Source organism: Tamandua tetradactyla, chromosome 3, assembly GCF_023851605.1.
Source record: "Tamandua tetradactyla isolate mTamTet1 chromosome 3, mTamTet1.pri, whole genome shotgun sequence".
Lineage (NCBI taxonomy): Eukaryota > Metazoa > Chordata > Mammalia > Pilosa > Myrmecophagidae > Tamandua > Tamandua tetradactyla.
The window spans coordinates 89,489,505-89,502,694 of NC_135329.1; the positions used below are offsets into that span (position 1 = coordinate 89,489,505).

General features: G+C 37.0%; 1 long non-coding RNA gene across 11 annotated transcripts in view; it reads right to left on the reverse strand.

Annotated features, from left to right (window-relative positions):
- LOC143676219 (uncharacterized) overlaps window positions 1–10,974 on the reverse strand; it is a 92,009-nt gene extending 81,035 nt beyond the window's left edge. For 8 of the 11 annotated variants that reach the window (XR_013171926.1, XR_013171925.1, XR_013171930.1 and 5 more), the window contains exons 1-2: window positions 10,825–10,974; window positions 4,595–4,702 (exon numbers count right to left, since the gene is read on the reverse strand). This is a non-coding gene — a long non-coding RNA (uncharacterized LOC143676219). The remainder of the gene's footprint in view (window positions 1–4,594; window positions 4,703–10,824) is intronic. The other 3 variants (XR_013171922.1, XR_013171931.1, XR_013171921.1) reach the window with 1 other exon arrangement.
- Between the last annotated feature and the right edge of the window lie 2,216 nt (window positions 10,975–13,190).

Here is a 13,190-nt window from a genome sequence, read left to right on the forward strand (position 1 = left end):
GACAATTGTATTAACGGTAATTAATAATAATAGCTGTCTCTTACCAACATGGTCTTTTACCATTCATTTACTGCCCTCTTCAGTTATATTGGCTAGTGCTGCCAAAACAATGTGGAATATCCATATTAATAAACAGATTGTTCCTCATCTTATTCTCCTTTCTAATGGTTTAGTATGATATTAATGTAATTTCAGGAAGATAAGCTTTCCAGAGGCAAATGAGGTTTAAAACACCAATTCATCACTGATGAGGAAACAACTAAACTCCAGAGTGAATAGGATGGCAGGAATGAGAGAGTCTAGAAAAGCTAGCAGGGGCCAAATCTTATAAATAATTGTAGACTGAGATAAGGTCTTTGTGCTCATTCTAAATAAGATTGAAGCTCCTAAAATTTTTATTTTTATTATTATTTTTTTTCTTTATTAAAACCCCATGATGTGATTTGTGCTGTAAAGGAAAATGCTTTTTCATGTGTGACTGTAGCATAACTAAGTCATGGCAAAGTCGGAAACAGATTACTCTGGCTGTTTTTGGTCAAAGTCCAGACAAGGGGTGATGGAGGCTTGAATTCTGGGCTAGCAGAGGAGATAAGGAAAAGTCATTACATGTAGGACACCTTCTGAAGGTAAAGCTGACTGTATTTTAGAAAGAAAAGAAGAAATCAAGGCATTTCCAGGAGTTATGCATGCATAACTATGTGGTTATACCAAGAGACATTGACTGTACTCTTAGGATGCATTGTATAGTGTGTGAATAAAACTAGTTAAGAAAATGTTTCCAGGGTCTTGGCCCAAAAGTCTGGTCAAATAGAGTTGCCTTTTGCCCAAATGGGGAAGGCTTATAAGGGGGAAGTTTTGAGGAAACCCACCAACTTGCAAAACATTATCCACTAAGTTTCTGGACTCCAAACAACCATCCTAGTCATCAATCTTTCTGCTGTGAAACTAGAGTCAACAGTAGAACAAGAGGCAGGACATGGTGGTTTTGACACTCCTTAGTCAGCTATTTGTGGTTCACTGTGACTTCCAGAGAGTGGTCATTCTAGCTAAATTTCTAGGGACTTTGTAGGAAACCTACAGGTAGACCAGGACCTAGCTCCTTTTCTGAAAGGAAACACCACCCAGACCCAACATTTTACCAGGAACTTGAGGGTGTTGTCAAGAGCAGGTAGACCAGGTAAGCTCATTGTAGGGTTAACTTAAGTCTTGAGGATGCTCAGTGGGCAAATGGAATGAGAGCGGTGGCAACGGTAGAGCTTACATGCAGTGGCAACGGTAGAGCTTAGATGCAGTGTCCCAGCAGATGGTTAGTATCAGCACCCAGAGAGAACTGACTGCAGGTAACCAGAGGTCACCCATCCAGGCTGAGGATTAAGAATAGCCTTTGATCCTGGAGCAGGATCTGGGTGAAGAGTGGTAGGTCATCATTAAAATAAAAGGTGGGGAAAAGACTTTATAAAGAGGCAACCCAAGGATAAAGCTTTAGAGATCCTGAATTTCCAAGGATCCCTAATCTCTTATAAGAAAGGAACCCAATGTTACTTCCCATTTTTCCTGCTTTCCTAGCTTCATTGCTCATGATTCCATGAAACATAATGATGAAAGAAAGCTAGAGCTTATACAAGAGAAGCAGAAGTACACATGCCCATGGGAAAAAATAATCATAATTGTCTCTGGCTAAGAGAGGAGTATGAGGGAGATCTTGGGGATGGAAAAGGAAAAGGCAGAATATTTCCAAATCCCCTGGAAGCAAAGGGATCAGAGGAAGCCTTGTGTAACTAACCAAACCTATATGTTTTATATTTATGGTACTAAATCACAGGCCTTTTATCTCTTTAACCCAGTGATATAGGTAAGTCCCTTCTTAAATATTCATTGCCACTTAGACTTCTCAATTATAATAGCTAATGCTCGCTGCCTTTGTATGTATGGTATGCATAGGATTGGATGACCTTCATTTCTTTTTTATTTATGTATTATTTATAATGGGGTGTTTACATTCTTATCTGTACTATGCAGGTGGTATGCTCAGAACTAGTGAACTCCCTCCCTTGTAGATGCTACTTAACTCCTTTTCATAGAAATAAACAGCATTATTATTTATTAATAAACAACAACATACACCTGCCATTTCCTGCTCAGAATCCCAGTGTTTAGAAGGAGATCTCTCTTGCAGTGACCTGGGAGGTCCTAGACTAGGGTCACAATGCAAATGAGAAGCAATCTCTCTCCAAAGCTAGCATGTTTGTGAAAATGCTATAGTGGTCTTTCTAATAACAAGGCAAATAAACCAATCGGACGAACAGTTGAGCTTATGAAGATGTTTCTGACAATATAAGGCTTTGAGTTGCTGTCCCTTATCCAATGTATGGTTTTGTCTCTCTATTAACAAATGAAAGATCAACGGATTCAATTTTCCTTATCCCATTACCAGTTTTTTATCCACCCAATCTGCCTGAATGATATTTCTCTTTCTGCCAGGCATGAAGTTCATTAGCACCATTTATTGAGTTTCCACAGTATGCAAAGACACTTGAAGTGATATATGAGTATGAATCCCAACAGTCTGCTTTGAGGGAGGTACTGAATAAATAATTATTTAATTAAAGCTCAAATCAAGGCTGATAGTAAAATGAATGTCCAAGCCGTTGGATGGGCCCTGCCTGAACCAATTGGACTGTAATTATGTACAGCCATGGACAAATCACTTCACTGGAACATGGATGCCTGTAAAAGTGACTAGCCCCAACTAATGGCCACTGTAAATCAAAGGATGGTGATAGCTAATCAGATTGAGGCCTTCCCCCAATAGGAAGTTAAAATGGAATAAAAGCAGTTCCCATCACTGACCAAAGTGAAGACAGATTGTCTCCTTGCTTTAAGCATCATGATTGAAGACCTGGGCAATATCACCTTGAATTTCCTTACCATTACCATAAAGCCACTCGCTTTCACAGGAATGGATGCACAGTGAGGCAATGACACCAAGTGGAGAGGTAATTGAACTTGGAATCACACACGCACAGATATCTGGATCCAAGCTTTGTTACTTATTTGCTGTGTGATTTTGGGAAAGTTACTCAAATTTTACTACTCAAAGTCTCCACACTTGGAGAGGGAAAATATAAGAACGTATACTGGTGTGACTTGATGAGATTGGCGAGTCACCGTAAAGTACTTATGGCATGTTAGTCTGTGAATATATGACAGCGTTATTGCTATAAATAGTACTAATAGTATTTAATAAAAATAACCACAAAGTAATATTGCCTAAAATTCCTGGAATGTGGTGGGTTATTTGGAATAGCATCAAAAGTTACTTTAATGTGCTGCAATAAAGTGCATACTAGTGCCATTTTGTTTTCATTGCTGTACATATTCTATTTTAATATTTTTAGAAAAGCCACACAAGTACTTTAAATAAACACATAAACTAACAAAAGCAAAGAAACAAAAATTCAAAGTATTATATCCAAATATAACCACTTTAAGGTTTTGAATTTTCCAGTAATACATCATATTTATGCCAGTGTTATGATCTGTGACCATCCCTTTTATTGAAAAATAAACACTTCATTGACCGACTGTTTATATTGTGATATACTCTCATTGTTAGATACTTAATTTACTTCTAATTGTATATTATTGCCAATAATATCATTAATACCGACAAAATTAAAAATAAATATCTGTTGCTGTGATTCAATATATATTCCATGCATATAAGTATATATGTATAAGTAAACCATCCTCTTTGGGGGATATGTTAGCTGAGGTGCAGATTCTTCCTGTTGGAAGCAGTAAAAACGCTGAAAGTGGGACCTCTCCTTTCCTTTAGAATGATTTCCTTGCTGCTTGCATGCCCTTCTCTATAATTTCTCCATTTCCGTGTCCTCCTACCCTCTCACAAAGTCCTGGTGTCCTAGTCCTTCTTCATGACTAATCCATATATGCATCCAGCTATTTGTCCAACTTATTCTTATGGTTGACCCCAATGAGATTTTTAACTTTTATTTTGCAAACTTTAATATTTTACGATTGTTTTTGATGATTCTGTAGCATTTAATAATTGTTTCCATTGTTTGATGTTTTAAATATTTTATCTAGACCTTTGGATTTTATTATCTGTTTCCTAAATCCCTCTATTTGTAAGGTCAAGAACAAACATGTATCCTCTAGAAAGATTTGGTAGGAAATCCAGGAAAGTATTTTCCCATATTTGTGCAAATTTTCAATTTTCTGCAAGAATGAGAAGACAGGAAAGTCCTCACTCTGTTGTGTTCATCACAAATTTAGTTTGGGAACTTTGCAGAAAGTAGGATAAGGGTAGACTGCCTTTAAATATGTTTGAAATATCTACCATGGGCAAACTGTCTGCTGCAGCTCTTTGATTTTTCCCCATTTTATGTCACACTGAAAAGAGACTGAAAAATCACTTGTCAATAAGTTCACTCCACAGTATTTGGGGAAACTCACCTGTGGTTTATGAAAAATCTCACTTTAATTTACCAGACCAGCTTAAGTTTAACAGCAAGAACCAGCCAAAAGAGTACAATATAAAATTATTGTTTCCTTAAAATCTTAAAAATGGCACCTTTCTCATACTTCCTGATGTCTTCTTTCACTACGTTTTCCCCATTATGTCCCAGCTTTTCTCAATAGATCAATTCTTCAGAATGTTTCCAGTCATGGGGGAAGCCTCCTGCCATAGTAGAAATGATGTTCAATGTCTCAGGGACAAAAGGCTCTTAGGATAAGAACATTTTGAACAATTTCTAAAATGTCAAAAGATTCTGAACTGATCCTTCTATAATTAGGTACAGAGTGATCAGGCCAAATTATGGAATCACTGGAAATGCCCCATTTTGCCATGAAAACCTACTACTGAATTGGCCTCTCTCTTGCCATTATTACACTCTATCAGAGAAAATAATATATGAATTTCTAGGAGAAATAATTTTTGTTCAGAGAGGATTTTGTTCAATCAAATTTACTAGTGAAACAAATTTAGAAAAATATTGTAACAGATTCAATACCAGAAGTGTTTTTATACCAAGCTGCATTCAATAAGATTGCAGCACAAGGTAATTTATACATGGTAAGGTGATATTTTAGAAATCAGAATAAAAGATAGATGTATAGGAACACAAAGCAAAAAAATAGAATTTAAAATAAGTTAGATAGAATAGAATAGAGCTATAAATTTCTGGAACAAATTTTCCCTTTATGATGAAATGACTGAATTTTAGATTAGGGAATTTTTGGAAACTATCAAGCTTTCACAAAGATGAAGATAACTGAAACATCTCACTTGACCAAGTCATTCTTACAAATAAGGTAAAGAAAAGTGTTCTAGGTCATAGTGAATATAAAGGGAAGAAGATTCTTTTGACCTAGGCTGCATTTAATCTCAGTCACTCACATATTTGGTACTTTCCTGAAGAAGCTGGAAGGACATGCAGAAAGCTTACAAAGCAAAATACTGGAGCAAAATTATTTGAAGAGTTATCAGAATAATTATGATAAAGAGCAAAATGATATCACAGAAGACTTAGATTTGGTTTAAGTCAACACAGTGACAAATATATGAGTAATAAAATAATATTCTGCATTTTTATAAACATTGGACTATAAATAAATAATATTATATACAGTACATATTTGATTTTATATGTTTATTAAATATATATTTCCAAAAACCTAAAAATTGCTATTGATTTATAAGCTTAAATAAGGAAACGCAGTGCTATAAAGTCCAAAGAGAATACTGAAAAGCTAACGCAGACTTAGACTTGGGGAAAGTTGAATTGAAGTATATGGCTCCCCTTCCTTCCATCTCTGTAGCAACAGCAGAAAGAATGAAAATAGGGAATTCTCCTCTCTATTGGAGACTAGGGAATGATGATATTCAGATGCCATCCCTTTGAGAAATAAGAGGATTGTGATTTCCTTCTTAGGAAAGCAGTTTGGTTTTGCAAGAACCAACTGAAAGAAATACAAGGTTCCATGAGTTTTCTAGAATTTGGAGTGGAGGTAGGAGGCTGAAATACCTGTAGAATCTTAGACCCATTGAACAGAACAGCGACAAGAATAGTTGGCTGTAGTACCAAGGGGTAGAATTTTCCCCATAGTAGCAACTTTCTTCCCTGATGAGCAGACAGCAGCATTTGCCTCAAAGCCAGTCGGATTTGAGGGGTACTAGACTTTGGAGGTGCAAGAAACAGGTAGCTATGATTTAAAAGAAGGCACCAGCTGAGCTCTTAAATGAGGAAAAATGTCTTTATCCTTATGTCAGGCAGCAGTGTAAGAAATAGGGTTAGGAAAATTTGTGCATAATAATCCAGCAGGCCCAAGATTCAGGAAGTCATACCCACATCCAGTCCCATGTGCCATTGTTGGAGGCATGACAGCATTATTTTCCCTTTTGATACAAGTGGTAGAACAGGAAGGAAGACAACCAACTGACAGAGGGATGAAGAAATGATGGGACTTTCCTTCTAAAGAGCAAATGTATCCTCTCACCCCGGAGGTGATGACAGGAAGAAGGCAGAGCACCCTCACAAGTTTTGGTTCCTGGCAGTGTTGTTGAGTTTTCCCTGCATGTTTGTCATGATAGTGGATTTTGCACTATCTCTGGATGCTGGATCAGCTCTCCAGCTACAGATTCGAGACATCTAAAACTTAGCACCAGCAGGTCAAGAAAACTATTCTACTTTTTTTTTTATTAACATACATTAAATCTTAAAGTTGTTTCATTTTAAAGAGATAAATAAAAAAGAATAAGAAAATGCAATATAGAACCTAAGGAAATCTTTTGTTATGTCAAAGAAACAGAACATAACCATCAATGGAAGAAGTACATATTTCTCAACAGATTCACTGTAGGAAAGAGAGTAAACTTTAAATAGCATCTGCTATTATCTTAGTCAAGTTTATGAAGCATGGCTTCTATAAAATGAGAAATGAGATGGGATAACAGTGTGAGGTGAAAAGTTAACTGAGAGGCAAGCAGAAATTTTAAACAAAGAAGCCAGATATTTTAGGGAGAGAATGCTATAAAACCAGATATGCATCGACATAATTACAAACACTGTACATAAAACACAAAGAAAAAGGATAATTCCAAAATCTAATTAGTGATATAGTGGTCATTTGCCTGTGTGTGAAATTAGCTGCCTTAGGCAAAGGCAAAACTCAAAGCTGTCATTGAATTTGGAAAGTTTATAAAAATGGATGGAAGGCAAAGCCCCTCTACCCTTCTAGAAGCTGAAGAGGAGCTGACATTCTCCACTTTGTCCCTCGGACAAGTTACAGGATCATTTGACCTAGAGTTGGCTGAGTAGATAATATAGCCCAGGAATTTGAATCTTTAGGGACAGTCCATAGAAAAGTGGACATTGGATACTTTGCTAGTTGATTCCATATACAGTGAGCAATATGGAGAGAACAACCCTGGAGGACAAAGTTGATGGTCCAGCAGTGGTGGCTGCAGTGACCAGTGATACTGGAGGTCAGAGAGACTGATTTCCTGCAGTGTACCAGGCAGACAGCTCCCGGTGACATTCTCATCTGTGCCTTGCCACCCTCTGTTTCCATCAACTCTGAGTCTAGTTTGAAACCCACTCACTGTTTGAGTGAGTGATTTGAGAGCTTGAATATCATTCCTATAAATGCTTTTTCTGATTCATTCTCCAAAAGTTCATTTCTTTCTTTTAAAACTAAGAAATGTGACTGATTCAAATGATTTGGACAATGCTCTTTCTCAGAAAGTTGTGGAAATGTACAAGATAGATGTTAAAAATGAAAGAAAGAAATATATATAAAGCATATGGTCCAATATTCCTGAAGAAGTGATAAGGAAAACTGAAATAGAAGCAAGAACCAATAATGCCATAGAGAAAGATTTTCTAGACAAAGATATATGATGGTATTTATATAGAGAAAAAAGATCACCAGTCCCAGAAAAAATTAGTTATAAAGCATTTGTCTTAATAAAACTTTTCCTAAAATCATGATTTGTACGTAGATATGGCTAGAAGTAGCAGGAGAAATTGAGCAAGTATTTAAATGTTTAAATGTGTTTGGAGGCCATTGGATACAGCAGAGTTCATCGGCCTTTTTGATTGTAGGGCTTCTTAGAGTCTTGACATGCTGAATTGCCCTGTGTTTCTTTAAGAATGCACAATATTTTCCATTTGTCAAATTAATGTACTATGAAGATTTTTTTCAAACATGTCTCTTGGGTTTTCTGCTTCACAGAACTCATCACCAAATGTTAACGCACAGATATCTTCGTGAAAGCCATGAACTTCAGGTTAAGTAATGAATTCTTTAAGCAGCAGGCACAAAAGCAAGCAGTTCGGCGAGAAGGAAAATCACAGTGACTTCTGTGCAGCACCATTTCCAAGGAATCAATTAAACCCATTTATGAACCCCGAGAGGAAAATGATGTCTCAAGAATGCTCTACCAGGCCAAGTTTCATTTGAGAAAGCTACGTAAAGACACACTCAGATTTGAAAGACCTCTGAAAATACTACCATCCTCTATTTCTTCATACCTGAAAGATATGTATAACTCATCCTAGGTAATCAGAAAAAAACTTGATATGATTGAATAATATGTTCTATCAGAGGAATTAATCCATGCTACGGTGATAGGGCAATCAAGGTAGTCTTGGTATATCAAGAAAAGAGGGATACATAGCAAATATTTTACGTATCCTGTGGCCTTAGGAAAACTGGGTAAGAAATTTGCTTGCTTGGCCATGGCTGTCTAAGGGTGAATAAAGTGATCACCAGATATCATTAATATGTAACAATGCATGTTGAACTTCAAAAATCCTGAGAATGACTAGGAGAAAGTCTGAGGATTAGGATATTCAATATGGGGTTGCTGATGCCTAGTATCTTATAAGCTGGGGATGATGGGAAATGTAAATATGTTGAAGGCAAATGAGGTACATTTTCCTGAGATGTATTAAATTTAGGAAGAGCCAGATGCTGCATCAATCATTCCAAACAATTTCTTGTGTTAATTACACTTTTAACTATTTAACATGATAGGAAAATACATAGGAAACTGTTACAATTAATACAATAGGGAAATTGCAAACCCTGGACTGCTAGTTTGAAAGCAAATATTTCATACACAACATTGTGGACTGCTCTTGTTTCTAGATAGAACTTGTTTTTACAACTCCGGACCATATGCAGTGATTTTCCCAGCTCTTTTTTTTTATCTTTCTTTCACAACGTATGACAATCATAGCAGACTTGATTATTCAAACTGCTTCATCGGAGTCATGATTGATTATAATGAGGTCAGGCAGAATTTGGTGCTGTCATCTAAATTGAAAGTTAATGCTGTCTGGTGCTGGAGGATGTAAGGTCTATATAAATAATTTGTCTTCTCTGTTTGAAATACATTTAATTAGATATTTTGACTGTATTCCTTGCTCTGACTCGGATAATAATGCTATTAAATTTTTATAATTATATGGCACAGAGACACAATCTTTTATCTGAAACTCCTGGGACCAGAAGTATTACAGAATGCATATTTGGTACTTAGAATGGTAAAAGAGTTTGTTTATGACATATTTATAATATCTTCAGCCTGTACTAATGAAAACATGAAAGGTATGAATATCACCTAAATGAAAAATTTAATATAATCAATACCTTACATCAGTTCTGGTCAACTTTGTCACAAATGAGTTCAAGTAAGATGAGTTTCAATTAACAAAAACAAAACAAAACAAAACAAAACACTTAGTTTTATGAATTTCAATTTTTTTTTTATAGATGATTGCGGGCCAGAATTAACTTTTGGAAAACTCTTTCATATTTATGAGTGTACACATATATACCTCATTTCATGTGGCAGCTGTGCTACTAAGAAGTAATGTGCATATAAAAAGTATTTTCTTGTGGATTAAAATATCAACTCTTTCTCCTCACATGCACCAATACTATCCAACTGGGCACCAGGACTTAGAGATTTTTTTCTCTGAGGATCTTTTAAGGTTCCTATAGCTTTGCTGACAGTGTGTTCTTCTAAAACGCAAATCTGTGCATGGAATTACCCTGTTTCAAGTATGTCCATAGCTTCCCATAAATTCCAGTAAGAAAAGCCAACACCTCCCCAAGAACACCGGGTCCCTGTGATCTTGCCTTCCTAAGATATCCTCTCTTCCTGCTACTGGGCCACAAAGTGCTCCTCCCCTCAGACTTCCCTGTCATCTTTTCAAGGCTCCTGAAAAATACCATTTCCCCTTCTTTCTGTTCTATTTCATAGTCAGCATCTCAATCTTGTTTGTGTGCCTCTATTCCGAGCTTCCTTAGAATGCTGAGATATCTTTATCTAAACATTTACGCATTTACCTGCAATTTCTTTCTCTTGTTCTTTCTCTTCTTCATCTAACTAAAATTTTTCATAGTATTTCATATATATAATTGTTTTATATCATATATATTAGCTATATATACATAGCTAATGATGTTTATTATGTATCAAAAAATATTCCACAGATATTTTTTCCTTTCACGTGTAAGGCAGGTAAATTTATTACCTTCCCTTTTCCATTTTTCAGATGAGAAAATTGAAATTCAGAGAGTAGTATCTAAAATCACACAGCAAGTAAGTAGGTGACTTATGATTTCATTGTAGGTACTCTGACTCGAAAGCTTCTGCCTTAAGACACTATTCTGTGAGTGATTACTGGGTTAAGCCTCTGAATAAGAACATGAGAAAGGAGTTGTAATGGAATTATCCCTATGGTTATATAATTCCTCAAGAATATATTTAAAAGTATATATGCCTACCTTGTTATAGGGTGATGGGATTGATTGTTACAAAACAGACATGAATGAATCATAACCTATTGAATTCACTCTTTTCCCACATTGAATCTGGGCTGACCTTAGGTGGTTCAGACCAGTAGAATGGGGCAGAAGTTCCACTGCGAAGGTTCCAAGCTGGGGCCTTCAAAGGGTTTGTGTCACCCTCATTTGCTCTCTTGCTACAGTGAGATTCCATTTAAAGAAGCCCATGTTTGTTCCCTTGAGGATGATGGTCCACATGGAAAGAGAGGTCCTGGAGGTAAAAAGCCACAGAAGAGACAGACAAGACCCTCACCTGAAGCTGTAACAGTGAAAATTGTGAAGAGACATATGGCAGTGATGGTTTTCAGACACTGAGTTTGGGCTGTTTTATGGTAGTGATGTTTGTGACCTCGGAGACTAGACCTTAAATGGTGCTCCAATTCCCATTCTGAATTTCACAGAATGCTGTTCCAGGACCTCCATGGGCAGAGTCATTCTAGCTTGTTGAAGAATGAGAAGCCACATGGAAAAGAAACTAAGGGTCCCCAGCCAACAGTCAGGTGACCTTCAAATGTATGAGCAAGCTCATCTTTCCATACTGACCTTCCAGCTGGTTGCAGATGCCTGAGTAAAACCATTTGAGGATTACCTAGAGCCAACCCATAAAATAACAAGAGGTTGTAACAGTTTTATGCTTTATTTATTTGTTTATTTTTTGTTTTCTTTATTGGGGGTTCCTGATGGGGGTTGTCCTAAACCACAGGACACTGAAACAGGTGTAATCATTCCTTGGCAGAGAATCACTGACATTGTTGATGAGAGAATGCTGGGCCTATGAGCCAATTCTGGAGGTAGAGAAAGAGGTTGTGCTGGTTTGAAATGATGTATGGACCCTAGAAAAGCCATGTTTTAATTAAAATGCCATTTCATAAAGGCAGAATAATCCTTATTCAATACTGTGTGCTTGAAACTGCAATCAGATCATCTTCCTGGAGTTGTGATTTAATCAAGAGTGGTTGTTAAACTGGATTAGGTGACAACATGTCTCCACCCATTTGGGTGGGTTTGATAAGTTTCTGGAGTCTTATGAAAGAGGAAATATTTTGGAGAATGAAAGAGATTCAGAGACAGCAGAGCAGAATGACATAGCCACAAGAAGCAGAGTCCACCAGCCAGCAACCTTTGGAGATGAAGAAGGAAAATGCCTCCCGGGGAGCTTCATGAAACAGGAAGCCAGGAGAGAAAGCTAGCAGATGATGCCGTGTTTGCCATGTGCCCTTCCAGATGAGAGAGAAGCCCTGACTGTGTTCGCCATGTGCCTTCTCACTTGAGAGAGAAACCCTGAACTTCATTGGCCTTCTTGAACCAAGGTATCTGTCCCTAGATGTCTTAGCTTGGACATTTCTACAGACTTGTTTTAATTGGGACATTTTCTTGGCCTTAGAACTGTAAACTAGCATCTGATTAAACTTCCCTTTTTAAAAAGTCATTCTGTTTCTGATATATTGCATTCAGCAGCTAGCAAAGTAGAACCGAGATTAAAAACTATTTTGCTACATTGTTGTCCTCACTCAATTTTGTTATCTGTTTTATAGTAACCTATTATAACTTGGAAAGCAGCACATATAACTTGGCAGGGTATACAACTTGTTGCCTTTTCACTCAGTAGACTTTCATCTAAATGACCTTGTGATCCTTAAGATAATCAAGACCCATGAGTCCAGGAAGCAAAGGTTTGAGAACCAACTTTCAGTGTGGTTTCTGGGACTGTGAACTGATTAGATGCAAATAACTCAGAAGTCCACTTGATCCATGAGGGAATTAGATTGGCAGAAAAACCTGGTGTAAAAACCTTTTGTTTTAACATGGACATTCTGTCATTTTCTAAGGAAAAGTTATTCTGATTATAGATTCAGAAACTGGGGAAATAATTACAGGATGTATCTGCAGTCCTATGAAGCTCAGTGTTATTTGAACATGGGTAAAAATTCCTCCATAAGCCTCCTTTTAATCTGTTGACCTCAGTGGCCAGAACTCAGTAACCAGGGATCAGTGTCTTAGAACCAGTGTGCAGTAATCTGTGAAAGATCTGCATACCCCTTCTCCCCAGTGTACCATTACTTAATTAATTGGTCTCCTAGAGGAAGGCCACGGGGATGATTTAAAGTGACAGGACAGCAGGATTTTTGCCTCAGGAGAAATCATCCTCTCCTTCACCTAATAGGCTCTTGTCTGAAAAGTCTTAGGTTTGAAATTAGGATGAGAAGCTGTGATTGTCCATTGTGTTGATTCAATTTCCTGTTTCTGGCCAGCAGACTAGAATTTTTCCTGTTCTAACATATTTGTAGGCTACCCCATCTCTATCA